This window comes from Callorhinus ursinus, unplaced genomic scaffold (assembly GCF_003265705.2).
Source record: "Callorhinus ursinus isolate GAN/ISIS: 27379988/994484 unplaced genomic scaffold, GSC_fseal_2.0 scaffold3, whole genome shotgun sequence".
NCBI lineage: Eukaryota > Metazoa > Chordata > Mammalia > Carnivora > Otariidae > Callorhinus > Callorhinus ursinus.
The window spans coordinates 68123610-68144400 of record NW_027397065.1 but is presented as its reverse complement, the minus strand read 5'-3'; the positions used below and the strand labels follow the sequence as shown (position 1 = coordinate 68144400).

The 20791-nt window shown below is 39.9% G+C and overlaps 1 protein-coding gene and 1 long non-coding RNA gene across 3 annotated transcripts in view; both read left to right on the top strand.

Moving 5' to 3' along the window:
- The window catches only part of PDZD2 (PDZ domain containing 2), a 339767-nt gene that overhangs the window by 138511 nt on the left and 180465 nt on the right, over positions 1 to 20791 (top strand). The gene's annotated exons all lie outside the window — the stretch shown is intronic.
- The window catches only part of LOC112820313 (uncharacterized), a 34220-nt gene that overhangs the window by 7789 nt on the left and 5640 nt on the right, over positions 1 to 20791 (top strand). The window contains exon 2 of the long non-coding RNA XR_003207096.2: positions 13160 to 13352. This is a non-coding gene — a long non-coding RNA (uncharacterized lncRNA). The remainder of the gene's footprint in view (positions 1 to 13159; positions 13353 to 20791) is intronic.

Here is a 20791-nt window from a genome sequence, read left to right as displayed (position 1 = left end):
TCTCACATGTTCCAAATAAGGGTATTTGCTCGATTCTGTTTCAGTAATGAAATGGAACACCTACTTATTTGTGAGTCACTAAAGGAAAGAGATACCAAAAAAGATATATTTTCAAAAGTCAATGACTTTGTTAGTTAAAATAATGCTTTATGGGAAAATTATGTAAGGTAACAGCTGCTTTAACTAGAATAAAAAAGAATTCAGAGTAAGGTTACAAAAATAGGCCAGAACAAGAAATTGATTAAGTTATTGGTCCTGGGAGAGTTAACGCAGCAAAGAAGCTAGAAGCGAAGACAGAAGACAGAAATGCCAGCGAATGTCATCAGTATGGTTAATTTTATAAAAATAACAACCTTTAAAATCAGTTGGATTTTTACTCTTCTCTGTAATAAGATGTGGGATAATCATGATAATGTTTTGCCAGAGGTCTGATGTTTATCTTGAGACACAGCACTTAAGAGTCCTCGCACTTAAAGAAAACTGTGTGCTTTCTCTTCTACAAAAAAGACGAGTGTTTGAAATTGGCCCACCTCATCTATGAAAACAAGTAGTTTTCAGTGACCCGCTTCCTGGAGGCTGTTTTTGTAGACCAAACACTCATAACCCGTTTCTCCAATGTCAGGATAATGTTGCATCAGTAAGAGAATAACTGCTATTTCAAAGAAACTCATGCTACGGAAAGAGCATTTTCAAAATGGATTTTTGAAAATGTTTCCTATTTATGTGACTTTTTTTTTACAAAAAAATGCTATTTGTCAACCAAATATTTCATATGTATATTTGAAATCTTGAAAGCAAAATTTTCTATTTTTTTAAATCTACCAAAGAATTTTCAAGAATTTATGTGTTTAAAAACTATTTTAAAAGACTGTACCTTTTGACAACTTTGCAAGAAAGCTCAACTAAGTTAAAAATTAACACAAACTTTCAAACCGAAACCTTAGTACAAATGGTGGATAGGGTTGGAAAATAGATATTATCATTGATGAAATGCTGCCCTTCTTCCACTGGGGTCTACATATCCTTGTGAGATATCTTCAACTATGGCAGCCCTTAAACCCAACATCCATTTATCTGAACTTCAACCATACTTGTGAATGATCACATCCCAGAGTGTAAAGTATTTCACAGTCTTGAAGTATACTTAACTGTATAGCTTTTCCTAAGAGTAACATTTGCTTTATATCATTTATTTTACTAAAGGTGAAAAAAGTTTTAAATATTAAGCACTTCACATGAGATGTCTCTTTTAAAATACTTTTTTATATATATTTTATAATGTACATAATATACTAGTACAAAAATTTAATGCATGCATTAAATAAACACATCTATTGGATGTATATAATATATATCCTATAGATAGATGATAGATAGATAGATAGATAGATATGAGGCTTGAGAAGTCAACACTGCTAGAGCAGTCATCTCAAAGACAGAGTTTATCCCTGTCCTCTTAAGGAAATGTCTTCTTTGAGATTTGTGGGATCTAGATGCTTCTCATCAACCCCGTGCCCACCATTCCTCCTCACTTGGCTCTCCAGAAGGCTGGTCTCCTCGGGCTCTGCAGGCTGGATCCCCTTCCTAAGCTCTCCCAGTTCCTCCTCCTTGCTTCCCAGGTCTGAACCCAAAGTCATGCCATGGGGTGATCTGGCCAGCCACCCCCCCCAAACACAGATACCCCGGCCCCTCTCCTGTCATTCCTCCTGCTAACCGCCTTCTCCCTGGACCATTGGGTGAGCTCTTTTTGGCTCATTATTCTTCTGTTTGTTCATTTCAGAGCAACATATTTATAAAGCTATTACTTAATTCCGCAGGCACCCAGTCCCCCCCCCATACTAATCTGTATTTATTTCAGTGGCAACATTAAAACATTGAAATAGCATTTTAAAGGAAAGACTTGCAATTCTACTACACTAATTCTCAGTTAATTTGATTTTTCTATGTTAACATCTAATCCATGACCATGTGAATATAGTCCCGCCACACTAACTCAACAGATTTGTCTGTTTCCATCCCATCTCTGTTCATCCGCAATATATTTTTTAGACTACCTTTCTTAGTATTTATTTCCATTTTAGAGGACTGTGTGCACACGGGGAAGCATTCGAATAGAACAGAAGGACAGTGGGTGATAAGTACCCCCAGTTCTGACCCCATTCTCTAGTTACTACCACCAGCTGCACCCCAGGGCCTCAGTCTGTTACCAGTTTGGGGGTATCTTTCTAAGAATTCTGGAAGCATATGTTAAGTTCTCTATTTCACTTTTATATAGATAGGGATGCACAATCCGTACTACTCTGCATCTTTTTTGTTGTTCTTAAAAATTTTAGAGATCGTTTCAGGTCAGAACATGTCACATCCATTCTTTTTAAAAGCAGTATAATATTCTACCAAATGGTTCTATTATGATTTATTTAATTGGTCATCAATTGATGGGCATTTTCATGTACGATCTTTTATTTATGTCATCAATTCTGCAAGAAATTCTATGTTGATGTGTCTTTATGTATTGTACATTAAAGTACATGTACATTTATGTGAAAAATAAATTCCTGAAGTGGAATCCTCGCACAAATCACATTTTAAATTTTTTAGTCATATTGTAAATTGCTTCACCCAAGAAGTTACACTAACTTGTATCCCCTCTGACAGTATATAAAAGTGCTGTTTTTCCCACACCTTTAACACCACAGGAATGCTTTTCAAATATTGAGTCATACTACATGCAAGAATCTGTATTATCCTTTTTCATTTAGCACATTTAAACAGGTTGCACCTTATTAAATAGTCTCAATAGGCATAATCATCAGTGATAATTTAGGCATGCTTTTTCTCTTATTCTCAGTTTTTCAATACTATGCATAACACTGTATGGAAAATGCTTGTGACCATGACTTTTTTTTCTTTTGAATCATGCTCTTAAGGCAGATTTCCTGGATTGAAGGTACTATATCAAAGGGTGTTTTGCCAAATCACACTCTGACCAAAGATGTATGAGTGCCAGTGTACCAGGACTATTTCATGATTGGGTATTGTAATTTAAAATTATGTTTAATTAATAGAAATATGGCTCACTTTTATGGTTTTAATTTCCATTTATTTGATCAGGGAGCTTGGGCATTTTCCCCTAGTTTTTTGTTTGTTTGTTTGTTTCTATTTTATTTTTACCTGTTGTCTAAATCATCTATTTGTGTCTTTTGTCTACTATCTGGAATATGCATTTAGATGTTATAGATCTTAATCCTTTCTCCCTATGTGGTTAAAATTCCCGAGTCTTATAATAGATTTTTGCAATGACTATGTAGAAGTTTTAACTATTGCTGTGGATGAATCTGAGTTTTTTTTCTTTTGTAATTTCTTTTCACAACATTTTTTTCAAATCTTAGGACATTGCCATCTTCCCAAAGACCAGAACTTTTCTTCTACCAAGTTTCCTGATCATATTTTAAATTTATATTTATAATTTAAAATTTAATTTAGGTGGCATTTATTTTGATGTATAGTGAAAAAAATTTATCTATTTTTTCAAAATTGTGTAATTATCCAAACACCACTTATTAATAATTTTGCTCAATTAATTTGTGAAGCTTGATTTATTATGATGTATACATAGACACACACATACATATATACACACACACACACCCATATTTCTATTTTAGGGTGTTCTCATTTTGTTCTGATCTATATGTCTATTTTTATGCTCATCACACAGTGTTTTGATGGTGTTATAACATCTAGTAGCGTTAGTTACCTCCTCACTGCTCAGTTCACATTCCCCTCCATGAAATCTTTCCTTCTTACCCTCCTGGGAATAGCTCCAACCCCCCCCACACACACATAATCTACCTTCATGGGTGTAGCAGGCAGAATTCTAAGATGGCACCCAGGATCCCCACACACTCCTACCTTGTGTGCACCCTCATAACCAGGACTGTAAATCTGATGAATTGTATTTCCACGATCAGGTTATGTCATAAGACACAGCTGACTTTAAGAAAGGGAGATGATCCAGGCGGGTCTGACCTAATCACATGAGCCCTTTTCAAGGTAGAAAGTTTTCTTTGGCTGGTAGTAGAAGGGGCAGTGAGTGAGACATGCTCCAGCTGACCTGGAGAAAAGCAATATCCATGTTATGAACAGACAATGGAATGGTGCGACGTCTACAGAGCTGAAACTAGTCTCTAGTTGACATTAGCAGGACAATAGAGAGACCTCAGTCCTACAGTTGCAACAAACTGAACTCTGCCAACAACCAGTGAGCTGGTCGGAAGAGGTCCCCTGGTCTCGGATGAGATTGTTGACAGCTCAGCCAATGAATGCCTTGATGTTAATTTCACGAAACACTGAGCACAGAGAAACACTGCCATGCTCGGCTGTACATCTGCTCTACCCAACTGGGAGCTAACAAATGGGTATTGCTCCAAAGCCTCTCTACATTTGTGGTACTTGTTACACAGCACTAGAAAATGAATACAGTGGCAACACACAATTTAGTACTTAATTACTCTCATGTCATTTACTAATCATTTCACATGTAAATCTTGTCTCCGCTAATCAGATTATCAACTACCTAAGACCGAGACCCACTCTGGTGTTTCCTCTGCATCAGCCATGTTATTATCTACCTTGCCTTCAGGACTGCACTGGGAGGTGGGGTGGGGTTGGGAGATCACAGCCAGGCTTTAGAATCACACTGCCCTGGCTTAAATCTTGGTGCAGACTCTCCAAGCATCAGTTCCCTCATCTTTAAAGTGGGAATAAAATGCATGGGACAAATTACTGAAAGATACACAACCATTGTTATCAGCAGCTACTTTTGAAGGTGGGAGATGAAAACAGGATCGAATTACAAAGGAAGGTTGTAAGGATTAAATGAGATGGTGCTTACAAAGCTCTTACTGGAGGGCATCGTGCCTGGTGAACTCTATGAATATTAGCTCATCATTATTAGAAAAGTGGACTCTTTGAAATGTTTTCCACAGTTCTGTACGTTCCGTATGTGCTAGATATGTTTTGTACCATATGACCCTGGCCCTGCCCCTCCTCCCCCTACACACATACACACACACACACACACCACTGGCTATCCCACAGGGATGGATAAACTAAGTCCATCCACTAGACTTGACTGGTAATCATTTTGTCTCCTGGGAATTTGGAATCAAGCCCGCGAGAGACCAAGCTGCTTAGCTATTTGAGATGAGCTGAAAGGTCAATCCAAATCAGGTCGGGGGAATCATGTCCTGAGAGAGCCAGAGCCACATGCCTGAAGGGACAGAAGGGCAGACATCAGGAAGAAGCTGGTCCCTTTAGAGGAACACAGAGTGGACGTGCATAAGGGAACAGGGCTGAGAGACAGTGTCCCCAGAGAGAGAGAGGGATGGGACAGGAGTTTCCGGTGGCTTGGAGGCTTGCAGTTCCCAGCACCGGTTCCCACGGTGCCTAACTAGACTTTCCAGATTTCTGTGTCCTTGTTTGTATCCCTTGCAAACAAATAAGCTCTGCGCAAAGGGCTGATGGTGGGTGACAAATCAGTCAGGTTCTAGTACATCCCAGACATCCTAGGACACCAAGCTTGAGTGCTGACTCTGCGTAAATACACAAGAAAATTAAATTGGGTTTCTCTTTGGTCTTTTTCAAGACTTTCAACTGTCCCTACAGTTGAATTCCCAGTGGCCTCTGGAGGGCACTATTCAATTAAGTTTATTCCATGGTAGTGCACACTGTGCAGAGAGAGCTGTTAAGAAAAGGGTGTTTGAAATAATAGTTGCCATTTACTGAGTACCTACACCTTCCTAGCCACTGTGCTGGTTGCTTTACATAAATTGTATCTTAAAGAATCACAGTTTTTCTCTGCAATTATGGATTATTCTCATTGTAACTTGTTTCCACAGGTATCTTATTCACAGGTGTCAAGCACAATGAAAGCTTCTTGTTCTCTTTCAATGAAGTTACAGCTTCTGATGGGAACCGGTTCAAGTTTAGTCAGCCCTCCTCTACTTTATGTACTTGTACAAAATTTGCATTTTTATGGGCATATACTCCTTTTTAATTAGAAAAAGAAAGAAACATGGCAGCATTATAAAACGGGGAAAATATTTGGTTGAGATGGGTATAAATTACTTGTGTCCTTCTTCTCTTCCAGGGGTGAGGTATTTCTTGTCTCTTACCTTTCGCCACCACACCCCCTAGGTAATTGTGTTGGCTTCAAGCCAGGTGGATGCCTGCTAGCAAGGGGGAGCTGTGGTAGGGGAGGGGTTATTGCTTTTCTCTACCTTGCTCAATGCCGCCATGTTGGGAGGGTAGGAATGAGGTTCCAGACCTTTTCAGAGCCTTCTGATGGGTCTGAAAATGACTATTGACCCATCTCTATTTCTTTCCTTCTTTTTTTTTTTGCAACATATTTAAAAAACCTATTTGTTCATTAGATGTTATCAATGTCAATAAAAGTATTTATCAACTATTATCTGTATGAGCCATATGCATTACACTCTTCTCATTTAATTCTTATAACAACTCTATGAGGCAAGAGGTTAAGTATTATCTCCATTTATAGATGAGGAAATTTAGACTGAGAAAGACTAGGTAAACACACCTGCAAGAAACAGAGCCTGGAATTGAACCTAGGTTTACCTGCCCGAATTCATTTTGCTATGATGCTCTGTCAGTTACTACCCATCCCCCAAAGAGCATGTCTATTCCCATTGAGAGCACCTTCATCCCCAATAGACAGTATGTCCACTCACTAGTAAGGAGTATATAGTAATAATTTTATAAGCAGCATTCTGGCCAGGGCACCTTAAGCTCCTTGCTCATCACTATCTCCCACCCCTCACTACTGTAAATGGGCAGAATCAGAAATCAGAAAATCTGGTTCTAGACAGTTTGTTAATCTCTCTACTTTTTTATTCATATGAGGATATCTGTTGACCATGTACTATGTTTTAGCCCTGGTTCTACCTGTTAGGGGAATACTGATGTACCATACATACAATATATAGAACATGCATCCATGCCTTAGAAAACTGCCTTACCCTTGGAGTAGGCTAATATGATTAATAATAATATGAAGGAGTTCTTAAAGTAAACTTTATTGTTTAACAGCTTTATTGAAATATAATTCATATACTATAAATGTCATTTAGAGTTGAGTATCACTAATATCTACTTTTAGAAAATTTTATCATTCCAAAAATCACTAATCTACTTTCTATCTCTAGATTTGCCTATTCTGGATATTTTGGTATGTGGTCTCTTGTGACTGGCTTCTTTCACTTGGCATAATGCTTTCAGTGTTCATCCATGTTGTAGTATATTTCAGAACTTCACTCCTTTATATTGTCAAATAGTATTCCCTAGTATGGCTATACCACATTTGTTTAACTATCCATCCATCAGTTGATGGGCATTTGGGTCATTTCCACTTTTTCACTGTTACAAATAATGCTGCTGCAAACATTGATGTACAAGTTTTGAATAGACTTATGTTTTCAGTTCTCTTGGATATATGTTTAGGAATAGAATTGATGGTCATATGGTAACTCGATGTGTAACTTTTTGAGGAACTGTCAAACTTTCCAAAAGGACTGCAACATATTACTTTCCCACCAGCAGTGTATGAAGGTTCTAATTTCTCTGTATTCTCACCAACACTTGTTATTATCTGTCCTTATTATTACAGCCATCCTAGTAGGTGTGAAATGGTATTTCATTGTGGTTTTGATTTGCATTCCCTGATGACTAATGACATTGAGCACTCTTTTTATGTGCTTTTGGCCATTTGTGTCTTTGGGAAGATGTCTATTTAAATCCTTTGCCCATGTAATAATTGTATCAGTTGCCATTATTTGTTGTTACTGAGTTGTAAGAGTTCTATATAGACTCTTGATATACAAGCATACGATTTGCACATATTTTTTCAGGCAGCTACAGATGTTAAACAATTGTCACTGATTGTTTTCAACAAATGACATAGGAATAAGGCTGTTCTGAAAAATGGAGATTTTCATAGAGTCACCAGACAGGTCAAACACTGATGGTTCTCTGGGGATAGAGATTTTACAGGTCTTCAAACTTTTTCTAACCCAGTGGCAGCTAAGCTGCTTATTTCCACAGCTACCATAGTTGTAAGGCTGTTGATTTTCAAAGCTGTGTGGAGCTGGGAAGAAAGGGATGGTAATAGCGTAAGTTAAAATGCCATAAATCTCACTGCGATTACTGAGATTCAGCCATTTTTCTAAGTGCTTCTTAGGCTGCGTCAGGTTAATTTTCGAGTTCTGAAAAAGTTGGCTTTTGATAAATTTTTTCCAGTGTTCTTGTTGCTTTTATGAAGGAGTAGATTTGTGGATGTTTTTATTCTATCATTCCAGAAGTGTTTCCTCCAATAAACTTTTCTTTTTTTGGAAGTATAACATACATAAAGAAAAAGGAAAAGGTCATAAATGTTCAGCTAGTGAATTTTTATATTAATCATCACCTAAATGAAGCAAAAGAACTTTACTAGCACCTCAGAGCCCTCCCTCACACCCCTACTAGTTATTAACCACCTCTTGCTTAACCAAAGTAAAATGGTATTAATCATCACAAGACAACTTTCCTGTCTGTTACCATCGAGGTTTTTTCCAACAATCTGTTTTACTCTAATTGTTCAAATTTCTCCCCAAGCCACCCCCTTAATACATTTAATCTAAGGCATTGTTCTTTATTTTACTTGTTAAGTTTATTTTTAAATTTTTTCAACTTTTTATTTTTTGTAATAATTAGCATACTTGGGCACCCACTTATCTCTGTCAAATCCCTCCTGCCTTCCAAAATTCTTCTATCATTACAATGATTCTTCCATCACTAAACCAGGCCCTGGAGTGTTGGCTGTAATTCTTCTCTATCCCTTTTTCCAAGACTTGTAGACACACTTAATCATCATAAACACAGAAGCTAGGATCCCTTCAGGATAAAGTTAGGTGGGTTTACATGGGACTTTTGCACAATGCCCAAATGTTCTAATTTTACAGATAGAGGGGCAGTTTCTCAGAGGCTTTTGGGAGAAGTATTATCCTTCCATACAGATTTCTTTGCTTTTCCTGACCAAGGCTTCTCCAGCTAATGCAGAACTACTGCGGCACAGCTCAGCCTCAGGGTTTATCTTGAGCAATTCCCTCAGTGGGAAAGCAAGGGGCATGAAGGCCTTCCTTGGGGCAGTTTCCAAGGTGTGGGCACCCAGTCCATTTCATTGTTTTTCATTATCATGGATCATTACCCAGTAGAAGAGGCGATGTACTGATGGAGACTGAAACAAGATGTTGTCTGTCAAAGTGATATGGACATTTAAGAGTAATTGCTTAGGAAGTGAAAAGGGGTCAAAGTAGTTGAACTGAATGTTACAAGGAGTAACCAAAGGTTGCAAAAACCTATTAACTGAAAATGTTGGGCAAAAATAAAAGACTTGAAATAACTAATAAAAATGATTAAAAACCAATTTTGTCTTTATAAGGAAATTTTCATCATAGTAGAAGACAAAAGTGCTTTAAAAGAGAACGGAGGTCAAATTTTACAGAATCCAAACTAATATATATATACAAACATATTGTTTTATATTTCCTCTATAACCTTTTGCCATGAGTGATGAATAAAATAAAACATGCAAAACAATATGATGCTTCCTCAAAAAAATTAAACTAAATAAATTTAATTTTAAAACTAGAATTACCATATGACCCAGAAATTCTACTTTTAAGGTGCCTACCCAGAAGTCCCTGAAAGCAGGGACTCAAACAGCTATTTGTACACCAATGTTTATAGAAGCATTATTTACAATAGCCAGGAAATGGAAACAAACCAGATGTCAATCAATGAATGGATAGATAAATAAAATATGGCATATACATATGATGGAATATTATTTGGCCTTAAAAAGTGTGCTTGTTTGCTAGGACTTCTAAGAACCATGGACTTAATGGCTTAAAGAAGAGAAATTAATTTTCTCACAATTCTGGAGGCAAGAGGCATTAGAAACTAAGCTATGTTTTGTTGCCAAGAGGAGAAAACACCTGAAAAGTCTCCCTCTACCCCTTGCCTCCTTCTCTGGTGACCCCTAGGTCTGGCGATGAATGTGCCCAGTTGGAGTGACTGCCCATGCCCACCACCAATTGCTAGCTAACCACCGATTACCAGGTTTGAAGATATAGAATAGGATATACTTATACCCACCATTTTTAACTAATATACCTTTTCAGTCAAAGAAAATAATAAAGAGCTTCTGCTTAAAAAGGGTCCCTGGAATTTAACACAGCTGCTTTCATGACAAGACATCAGCTTAAAGATGAAGTGATAAAGTTTCTTGAATTTGTGGACACCCTCCAAAAATGTTTTGGACTCTGCAACCGAAAGAAAAGGTATAGAATGGCTCTAAGCTGTGACTCAATAGTGACATCTTCATGCACATCTTTCTGCTCCCTGGAATATTTTACAGTACTCAATCCTGGTGATTTTTTCTTTTTGGTATTTCAAGCCTAAAAGGTGGTGGGTGACCACCGCTTGTGGAGAAAAGAAAAAGTTCCTTGACCGGGAAATACATCTTTAAGAGATTTATTTCATTCTGTTATTAGTCGTCCTAAGTAAGGAGTAATCAAAAAGAAAAAACAAAACAAAACTGAAGTCTTCAGGAATATTTGCTTTTCAGAAATGTCTGCTGGCATTTCATACCTTTGATAGCCCAGTCAGATGGACTCAATGCTCAGTTGCTTTTGAGACAAAGAAAGAATACTCTGTGTGTTATGATTTAGAGCAAGACAATTTATATCATTTTTATGCTTGCCTCCTTCCAGTGTACACAATCCAAAGATAAAACAGCAGGATGGTGGTCACTGATGTGTGTCATTGATCCAGTCATTACCACGAGAGACCATTGCAAGTTATTATCCCCCAAATATCTTCTATACTTTTCTTCTCTGTACTGCTCTATTTAATCTTTTTTAAAGTTTATCTTTTAGCCCAAGGACCCTGCCTCACTGACCAAGTGGTAAGAGTTCATCTAGGGACAGTTACAGAAACAAGCTCATCTCCTTCACTGATTTCTAAAGCTGATGTTTAATGTTCCATCAATGGCAAAAACCAGAGCTTCAAGGTCTTGGGTTGAGTGGGCATCTCTGACTAGCACAGCATCTAACACATTATGAAAGCTCAGTAATTGTTTGTTGAATAAAATAAATTATTCCTTCTTAAAATGGAAGTCTTGGGTTTGTGCATCTTCTGTCGCTGGTCGTGAGTCAGTCCCATTATTTCTGGCAGAAGCGTCAGTCATTGAGAATGTAGTCTTAAACTCCAGGGGATCCAGATTTGCAATTTCCATAATTGTCCACCTAAAAATAAATAGAAGTATTATATGTTGTGTGCTTTTTAATTTGCTGTGTTTGCAAAAGGCGTTCTCTATTAGCGTTCCCAATTTACCAGTCTGACTTAATATGTTTTGAAATAGATTGAAATGTACCCTTACAAAAAATAGTACGCTGATGGCATTTGTGTAAGCTTGTTTCAGTGTTTTCTCCATAAAGGAGTAGGAATTTTATTATTTTTGCAAAAACAAACAAACATGATTTTTGCGCATTTCCACAACTCAGTCTAAATCCTCCTTTTTCTTAAAACCTTTTCTACCAAGATGGTGCTCTAATGACAAAAATGGAAGAGTAGGCAAAGGCTTTTATGATCACCTCTAGAAATTCTGTTTAGAAAAAGGTATCTAGTCTATCCATGATTATTAATATCATATATATTAATTTGGTTTTGAAAGAAGAAATGCATACTTGAATTAATTCCCAATAAGAATCTATATTTAATAATAATAATAATCTATATTACAATAAGAATCTATATTGAATCTTCAAGCAAAATTTACTCCCCTCAAAGTTCAGACTGTTGTGTCTTTGGTGTGCATTCTTGATGCTGACCTAGCCCAAAACACTCATTTTGCAGACAAGCAGGTCCAAGCCCACTAGGTGAAGTGACTCCCTCTAGGTCCCAGGGAATTCATGTTGGAGCCGAGAGGAGCAGCCTGGCCTCCAAATTCTCAGGCTGTGGCTCTCTTCCCAGGGAATAGCAAACTCTTGCCTGTCAGCTGAGGATGAATTTTACATTTTTAAAAGGTCATAAAGAGAATGAGACAGACACCATATGTGGCTCACAAAGCCTAAAATACTTACTCTCTGGCCCTTTACAGAAAAGGTTTGCCAATTCCTACTCCATACCATTTTGGAGATAAAATGTTCACGGCCTCACTGTGGGGCTGATGCCCGGAGAATCTGAGTTCAAAGTGGAGGTGATGCTGGATTTGTTTTGGGGTTGACTTAACTAAGCTAGTGCTACATTTCCCAGATGTCTTCTTTGCACACTTCTGTGTTAGTGTGGGCCACGAGAGGACTTGGGCATGAGATTTGGAATGTATGTATGCATGTGAGCACTCAGAAGGTTGGTGTAGAGTGCTGGGCACCATCTCTTGTAATTCACCTTTTTGGAATGGTACAGCAGCTGGACCTCTGCCTCCCAGCTCCTCCGGGTTTCCTCCCTCTGTTCCCTGACCCCCAGGCCAGGGCAGGCAATGTGATTCCTCCAGCCCCTGGTCTCCTCCTCCAGCTCCCCTGATGCCTGGTCCAGAAGCATGTTCAGCTCTAACGCAGGTCAGCAAAATCATTCGAGTTGGAGGGTGAGGCAGGTTCCAGTCCTTCCTTAAACGTTTCTGTGGGCCCTGGCTCTTCCCCACTTTACTTGAGTATTTCCTTCTGGGTTGCCTGTCCTGCTGATTTCAGGCCCCGCCTCAGACAGAGAGGAAACAGCCTTAGGAGTACATAAACTCTGGAACTGGCTCCCACAATTGTGTGAAGTCAAATCCCTATCACAAATCCCATGTTATGTATTGGTCCTGATGGTCCTGCTTCTCTGATCGAACCCTGACTGATACCGTAGCTCAAAATAAAGCAAGTCATGAGTCAAGACTAAAGAAGAGAGGAAGAAAGGCTTAAAAAAAGAGAGGGTGAGGGAAAAAATATATATACATATGGTGTCTGTTAATTCTGGAAACATGGATAAAATGTACAAAATTCTGTCAAGGACATCTTCAATCTGTAAAAAAGAAAATACTAAAAATAATATTTTGTATTTCCAGACTTTATGGACTGTGGGTATATTTTAGACTCTGGAAACCTGTGGAGCTGGAAATGCTATCCAGAGCGATTTGCATGAGCATGTGACCCCACCAGCACAGTCTCAGAGCCTAGAAGACTTTGATCATTAATCCCACTTTTCCACTTTGAAAATCACCAAAATTCAAACAGGTACACAGTCATGCAAATGTACAGGTGAGTTCTCTAAAACTTACGTGGAGACATTGCCTTATGAAATTAAAGAGAACAAAGGGTAGGCAGACAAGTTGTCTCTATTTTCTTCACAGGTCCATGGTTTTTAGTGGTGGTTTTTCATTGATTTAGTAGTCTGGCGTTGATGCAAATTTGGCTATCCTACCTCCCTGCCACCTTCATGCATCTAGCCCAGCAACTGTAATTCCAGAGAATTCCAAATCTGAGCATTCCCAGGAAGTCAGGTCTATGAAGGCAATCTGGACACCTTGCTTAGTTGAACTCCAAACCATTTGCTCTTGTGAGAGCCTCTTAGCCTCATCTTATAAGCAAGCTCCAATGGGATGGAAGGGAGAGCACAGCCTCTGTCTCCCTCAGCCTCCCTCTTGGCTTCTCAGAACACCTCCCTCTCATCCTCCCAGATCATATGGCCTAGGGGACCCTAGCAGCTCTCACCAGGGAGAAACTGGAGCCCCAGCTCTGGAGGACAGGTGAATTTCTCATGCTCCTCATGCACTATTGCCAACAGCAGAAAAACAGGAAAAAGTCATCATTTTTTGAGTTCCTTCGATTTGCTTTCAATTCCTTACTCTCCCAATGGAGGTCATCGTTGAGGACTAGCTCTGTTTACGGGGGTACTGAATCTTATTTATCATCACAGTTCTCCTTGAGGAAGACTTCAGAGTTCAGAGCAAATAGTAAGATGAATGTTCGCTTTGCGGATCTATCATCATTGTATCCCTTGGTAATGACCAGAGAAGAGAAAGGGGTTTGCTCATAAGTTATAAGTAGTTGTGCAAAGGGAAAATGTAGTAAAACAAAAAGGACTTTAAGAACTCAATGGTGATGTTGTAGGTAATTATAAAATCTTTGGTTTAATGTTGATGCTCAAACCATGAGCAGATTTAAGATTTAGAACTCAAATCTGCCTGAAAGGCAGGGCTGATGGAACCTGAGCTTTCAGGTGGCAGGGAGGAATATAATTCTTATTTTCAAGAAGTTCATTTTATTCTGTGAAGGTTTCTTGGATTGAAAGAAAAAATTGAAAGTTTAATATAATGGTCCTTGAAAATGTCATGCCTATTTATATCTTTCCTCCCCCCACATGTGTCCTCATTTTGGTTTATTTTTAAAGTTTGTGTTTGTTATCAAAATGAAAAACATCTTAAATGATAAAAGCAGTACATATTCAGTTCAATAAGGCATAAAGAAGAAAGTCAACATCACCTGTAATCCCACCACCTAGAGGTAACCACTGCTGATACTTGGTGTATTTCCTTACGAACGTGCATGCAAACATGCACACACAAATGGTTTGTTTGGGCTACACATGTGTGCTTAAGAACATGAATTTAATGAGTCCTGATCCCATCACTTATAAAACATGTAACATCAGGCAACTTCTTAACCCCACTAAACCAAGGATTTCCCTACCTGTAAATTGGAGCAAAGAAGAACCATACCTAAGACATAAGGTGATGGAGAAAAGATAAGGATATCCATGTAAAGGTTCATCACCGTGTCTGACACACAGCAAGTGCTCGACAAATGTGAGCCATTATTAATTTGCAGCTTTCTCTTGTCACTTCAGAAAAACATATAACTCAACAAGTTTTTTGGTCCCTTTGAAAAACTACCAGTTTCCATCCCTCTCCTCCCTATCGTAGTGGGGATTTGCATATATTTGAACTCCTCTATGCAAGTGAGATTCCTGAACCTACAATTAGAGCCATTGTTAATAATGCTGTTTATGCATATTGCAGTTCCGTGCCAGGACTCCACACACGTCAGCTCATTTTATAGCTCACGGCACCTTTGCGAGGTAATTGTCATTCTTCCCAGCTATAGGTGAGAGAATCCACACTGGCAAAGAAGAGCCAAGATCCAAACCCAGGCCTTCCGCTCCCCACTGGGTTGCTCACTCTAGTACAGCCCAAACCCTAATCTTAGCACATTCTTCCAGAGGTACTGGGATGAGTCTGAAAGTGGCTTTCTGGCCAGTGTCCAGCTGGTACCTAATAGACCAAAAACTATCTGCTAGGCAAGGGAGGCATCCTGGACCAGAAGTCAGGAAACCTGGTCTCTAGAAGTTCCATCCTTCTCAGGGTGGTTTCTTTCCTTATAGTGTGTGTGTGACAATGATCTGGCTTATCTTCCTCATGGGGAATGAAGTGATAGTCAGATGAGAGTGATGATAATACTAATAATATGATGGAAGTTTTAAATAGCAATGACATGCCTCTCAACCACAATGGCTGTTTTTAAATTGTGACCCTGGTCATACAAAGTGGGTCTTCCCCCGTTGATACACTAACAACTCCTTCTGGATCTCACTAATGTCTTTCCTTCCTAACCAGCCCACCCAGGGAGCATCCATGACTTATCAGATCTTGCCAGCTATGCTGGTTCCCTCTGAGTCTCACCTACAGTCTCTTACTTGGAATCTCAGTTACTCTCCGTGAAAACTGGAAAGTCATAGCTCCCTTTCATGCCCTTTTCCCCCCAAACATGCATTTATAAATGGGTTAAACTCTCCACTCCTTGGGGTGATGTTAGGCATGCCCTTTGTCTGGCACTATTTGTAAATAGCGTGGCTTTTGTAAACAACATGGTTGAGGCGGTCCCTGGGACCCAGAGAAGAATCCAGCCTTTTCCTTTGTGAGAATATTGTTTGGAGCTTTATCTGGTCCTTTGCTTTTCCCAACTTTCTCCAGCTGATGGGAAGCAACGATAGACCAGGTCAGAGCCAGGTTTGGAGTCCTGGTGTTGCTTTTCTGGAAGGATTTCCCAGAGTTGGAGAGCATGGGGCAATTGGGAAAAGGAATCTGATCCTTGAGGTCAATTTGGAAGAATTGATTGGGGAACTACTTACTAGCCATTCAGTGTTTCCTTAATGTGGTTCACTGACTTGTAAAGAGGAGATGTTTTGATACATCATCATAAGACCGAGCAAGTCAAGGTGAAGTACTCAATTGAATAGTAATTGCTTGGGAAGGAAAGAAGGGTCAAAATGGTTGAACTTAATGATGCAAAGAGTAATCAAGGGAAGAGAATTATAAACCAAGTGAGAAAGGTAGGGCAGAGAGGTGAGAGACTCCTTGTGAACTGTAAAGATGATTAAAAACCTACCCTTATAAGAAGACCTTCATCAGAGTGAGAAACAGCACAAAGAATATTTTTCAAGGGTTCCATGTTCTAACAATGTATATATGCTTTGTTTTCTGGATAATTATTTACCTATTGATGAGTGTAGATATGATTTTTATAAAAACTAAGTAACATGGGCCACCTGGGTGGCTCAGTTGGTTAAGCCTCTGCCTTCAGCTCAGCTCATGATATCAGGATCCTGGGATCGAGCCCAGGGTTGGGCTCCCCACTCAGGGGGGAGTCTGCTTCTCCTTCTCCCATGCCCCTCCCCCTGCTCATGCTCTCTCTCTCTCAAATAAAGAAAATCTTAAAAAAAAATAAATCTCTGAGTAACAAATACAAACTATGGTGGTCAGATTTAGCAAATAAAAAATCCCATACAATATTTGAGACATACTTAAAAAGTATTCATTTTTCACTTAAAGTTCTAATTTAACTGGGTCTCTTATATTTTATTTGGCAACATCGGTACAAACCTGTTTGGAAGGAAGGGCACCAGCCCCTGGTAGGTGAAAGCCTCTGGGAAAAGGAAAAGTCTCTGGGATACTATCCAGTTTTAACTCTCTTAATTTAAGAGTCTGTGAAGGCCCTTCTGGGTAACATAGTGCTCACTATTATAAAGTCAGCTGACAGGGCTGAAGTGTGGACCAGGCCTAGAGGTAGATTGGATTAAATGCTTCTAAATCCATCTTTCTAAGTCCTAATTTCCAGGAGTAGGTCAAAGTGAAGACCTCGGTGGGCTAGAAGAAGTTTCTTTGGTCCAGGGAACAGGGCAAGGGGAGGATGAAGAAGGACCTTGAGTAAAAGTACAGGCAAGGGAGCTAGAGACAAGGAGGTGAATCTGCAAACCTCTGGTATTATGTCCTTGAAGAGAAAACATGGAGAACCATCAAATCATATGCAGTTGACAGGAATACATATTAATGAGACTAAGTTTGGGTAAGATTCTGTACCAGGTTAGTTGGAGTTCATGCATACTTCTTGCAGATGGTAAAACTTTTATTTTTTCACTTAAATAATGAGATGGATTTAGGATATCAGATGGGAGGGAGTAGGTGCTCCACATAGGTGAGGTCACCCCTGGGAAACTTTCAAGATGGTAGGGGAGGGACCTGTGTAAAGTCTTGCCTGCACAGAGTGGTGGGATGAGCTGGGCCACGGTCAGAGAAAAGGGCAGTGCAAGATATTTAGGGGGCTATGAAGACTAGAATCAAAATCTGTGTTTGATGAAGGGAAACAGAGTTCAAGGGATAACTTGGACCAAGCAAATGTAAAAGGGAAGAGTAGTTGCTGCAAGAGATATCTGCAGACAGCAATAGCAGAGAAGATGTGGAAGGGGTGTAGGGGTGGGGTGGAGGTCTGATGATGAGGCATTCAGCAAAAGGAAATCATTTTTGTCCATAAGGAATTCTGTCATTAGACATGCACCAACCAACCCTTTACTGGGGGCTTTATCACTTGCAGGTACCGAAGCTCCAGAGATAAATAAATTCCAATTTTTGCCCTCAAGGGATTCACAGTCTAGCAGAGGGAGAGAGCCTGTAAACTGAGCAATGCCTGAGTTTTATCCCAGATAAAGGGGAAGGACAGGTCCACAGAGACGCCCCCAGTGTAGGCACCATCTTTTCTTGGCTGGATTCATAGGACAGCTTCCTCACCTCTCTCTGCCTCTGCCCAGCTGGTCTTCTGGGATATTCTCCCTGGAGCCAGCATGATCATTCTAACATGGAAATCCATTCAAGGCACTCCTGCTAAAAGCCCTTCAAGAATGAAGCCCAAACCACTGCCTCACAAAGCCATACTTCTCTAGCCACTGCCCAGTTTGCTGCTCTCCTCACACTGGCCCCAGGCTGACCAAACTTGCTGCCAGGCTGACCCTTTGTAGACCTCAGAACATGGCATCTCTGTCTCAGCCCTGGACCTTTGTTCTTGCCATTTTCACTTCCTGGAATATTTTCTTCACCTTGCTAATGTCTGCTTAGTGTCAGGGCTCAGCTTACAGTCACTTCTAGAAGTCTTCCGTGGCCTTCCAGGACTAATTAGGTGCCCCTGGTGGGCTTGTCACAACTCCCTGGACTTAGCAGTTATCCCACACTGCATTGTAACGAACTGCCTGGTGCCCCTTCCTTGTCCCACTGTGGTCTCTGAGCTCACTGGGCCCACGGTCAGTGCTGCTTATCAGTGTTTCCTCAGTACCTAGTGTGCCCCTTGGCTCTATAAATCATATTCTAAAATAAATCCACTTGCTAAATTGGAGTTTTTCAAGATGTAGAAAGAGATCTGCCCAGGTTATCTTCAGCAATTGGAGTTTATCAGAAGGATCTCAGCCACATGCAGGCAGCCATTTCAACAACTAGATGATTCCTCAGAACTCCTGAGGGGAGATGACTCATCAAGAAAGCCTTCACAGTAGAGAGAATTTTTGAGCTTATTGCTGAAACATGAATGGGTGTTTGCCTAGAGACCCAGGTAGGAAAGAAAGTGTTACAGCCTGACCTGAGCTGATTGTCAGGCTCTTTTGTTAAATATCAATAGCAATCAGGAAAGGTTGAGCGCTCTATACTTCCTGTCTGACAACCTCACTTCCCGGTGGTAGGTTACCATGAAAGCAAGTCTTTGACTCCTGCCATACATGGAGTAGGCATTAGCAAGCCCACACAGAAATAGTCCCACAACCTGCTTTTATGTTTGGTGACATCTCCACTGCTAGTTCTGGTAGGTTCTCCAGTGAGCCCCTTCCCAGCAGGTTCCCTCTGTGAGAAGAATCGCCTGATTTTAATGTCAGGCCCAGTGACAAAATCCTCCATTAACTGGGGGTCCCCAGACCAATTGTATTCCACAGCTGAAGCACCAGTCAGAGGTGTCAGATAGCTGATTCTCCCCGGATTCTTGTAACTCAGCAGGGAAAGACAGAAGTGGCTACACAAACCTTTCTAACCAACTTATCTTAAAAATCTCTCATTCCATAGATGAAAAAAAAATATTTCTAGCCCCCATTTTGATAACAACAGAACTTTCTGCTGCAGCTTTAGATAGTGATATTTCAAGCGTGGACTCTGATAAGTGTCCTTCAAACATTAGCTCAGGGCCTCTAAAATGTAGATTAGGGTTATCATCACTTGATGTATCAAAATATTTTAAAATAAACTTCAGACAATATGAAGAGTGGATGGGGGCTTTCTAGGCAAGGGGACAGACATCAGCAAAGGTCATGGGTGAATTCACAGGTAACTTTTTCTTAATCAATGTGAGGTAGGCCCATGTAAATAGACCTGGAGGGACTTAAATGACAGAGATTCTTTCACATAGAATCTGTGTGGTTAAGGTCCATAGAAGTGGCTCAGCATCTTTCTTCATCTGTTCAATGGGAATAATAATAGTGTCTGCCACATGGGATTTTGGGTGGATAATTATAAAAGAATACTGGAAGAGCTTGGCATGATACCTAGTGTATAGTAAATGTCCAATAAACAGTAGCTGTGATTGTTTTTACTATTACTGTTATTAAGGTAATAATTGTTGTTTTCCCATTGTCTAGCCCTATTCCTGGTTCATAGAAGGCACTCAATAAGTAATTAGGGATTAATAGGGATGAATGCATTTGGAAGTTTCCTGATTTATAGTCGCCCATTCAACAAATATCCGTTGGGCACCCATACGTGCCAGGCACAGTGCTAGGCCCTAGAAATAAAATATTAAACAAGACCATACAAGCTTATCCTAAAAGAGTTTATAGTCTAGAAGGGTAAGCAGTCAAGTGAATGGGCAGTGGGCATGCTACCAAAGCTTCACGGGTCTAGGAGAGGGTCGGAGGAATCCCTGGAGAAGGTGATGTCTAAGCTGAGTCCAGAGAGGGGAGTAGGGATTAATCAGGTGAAGGTGATTAGAGCAGGGAGGACAATCCCCGTTTCATGTGTTCAGGGGCCTGAGGCAAAAAAGAACCTATCTTGTTCTCACAGTCCTGGGCAGGTAATTTAGTTCAGGTAATTAAACATCCCAGAGATGCTTAAAGATGACTGGAGACTAAAGTTTTAAATTTTCTCATCTACAACTACACAAAAACCATTTATATTTTCTGACCGCAGAAGACGGAATGCAAGCAAATGTTGCCACGAAGTCTGGAGAATGGGAGATGGAAGGAATGGTTTCCTCTCTCTTCCCTTCCTTTCCCTTCCTCTCTCTCTCCTTCTCCCTCACCCTCTCTCTCGTTTCTGGTTTCTGTTAATGTGATTTATGCTCTATCCAGGAATGTAGGCTTTTATTCTTGGATTTCTAGTTCTTGCAGCCGATATTAC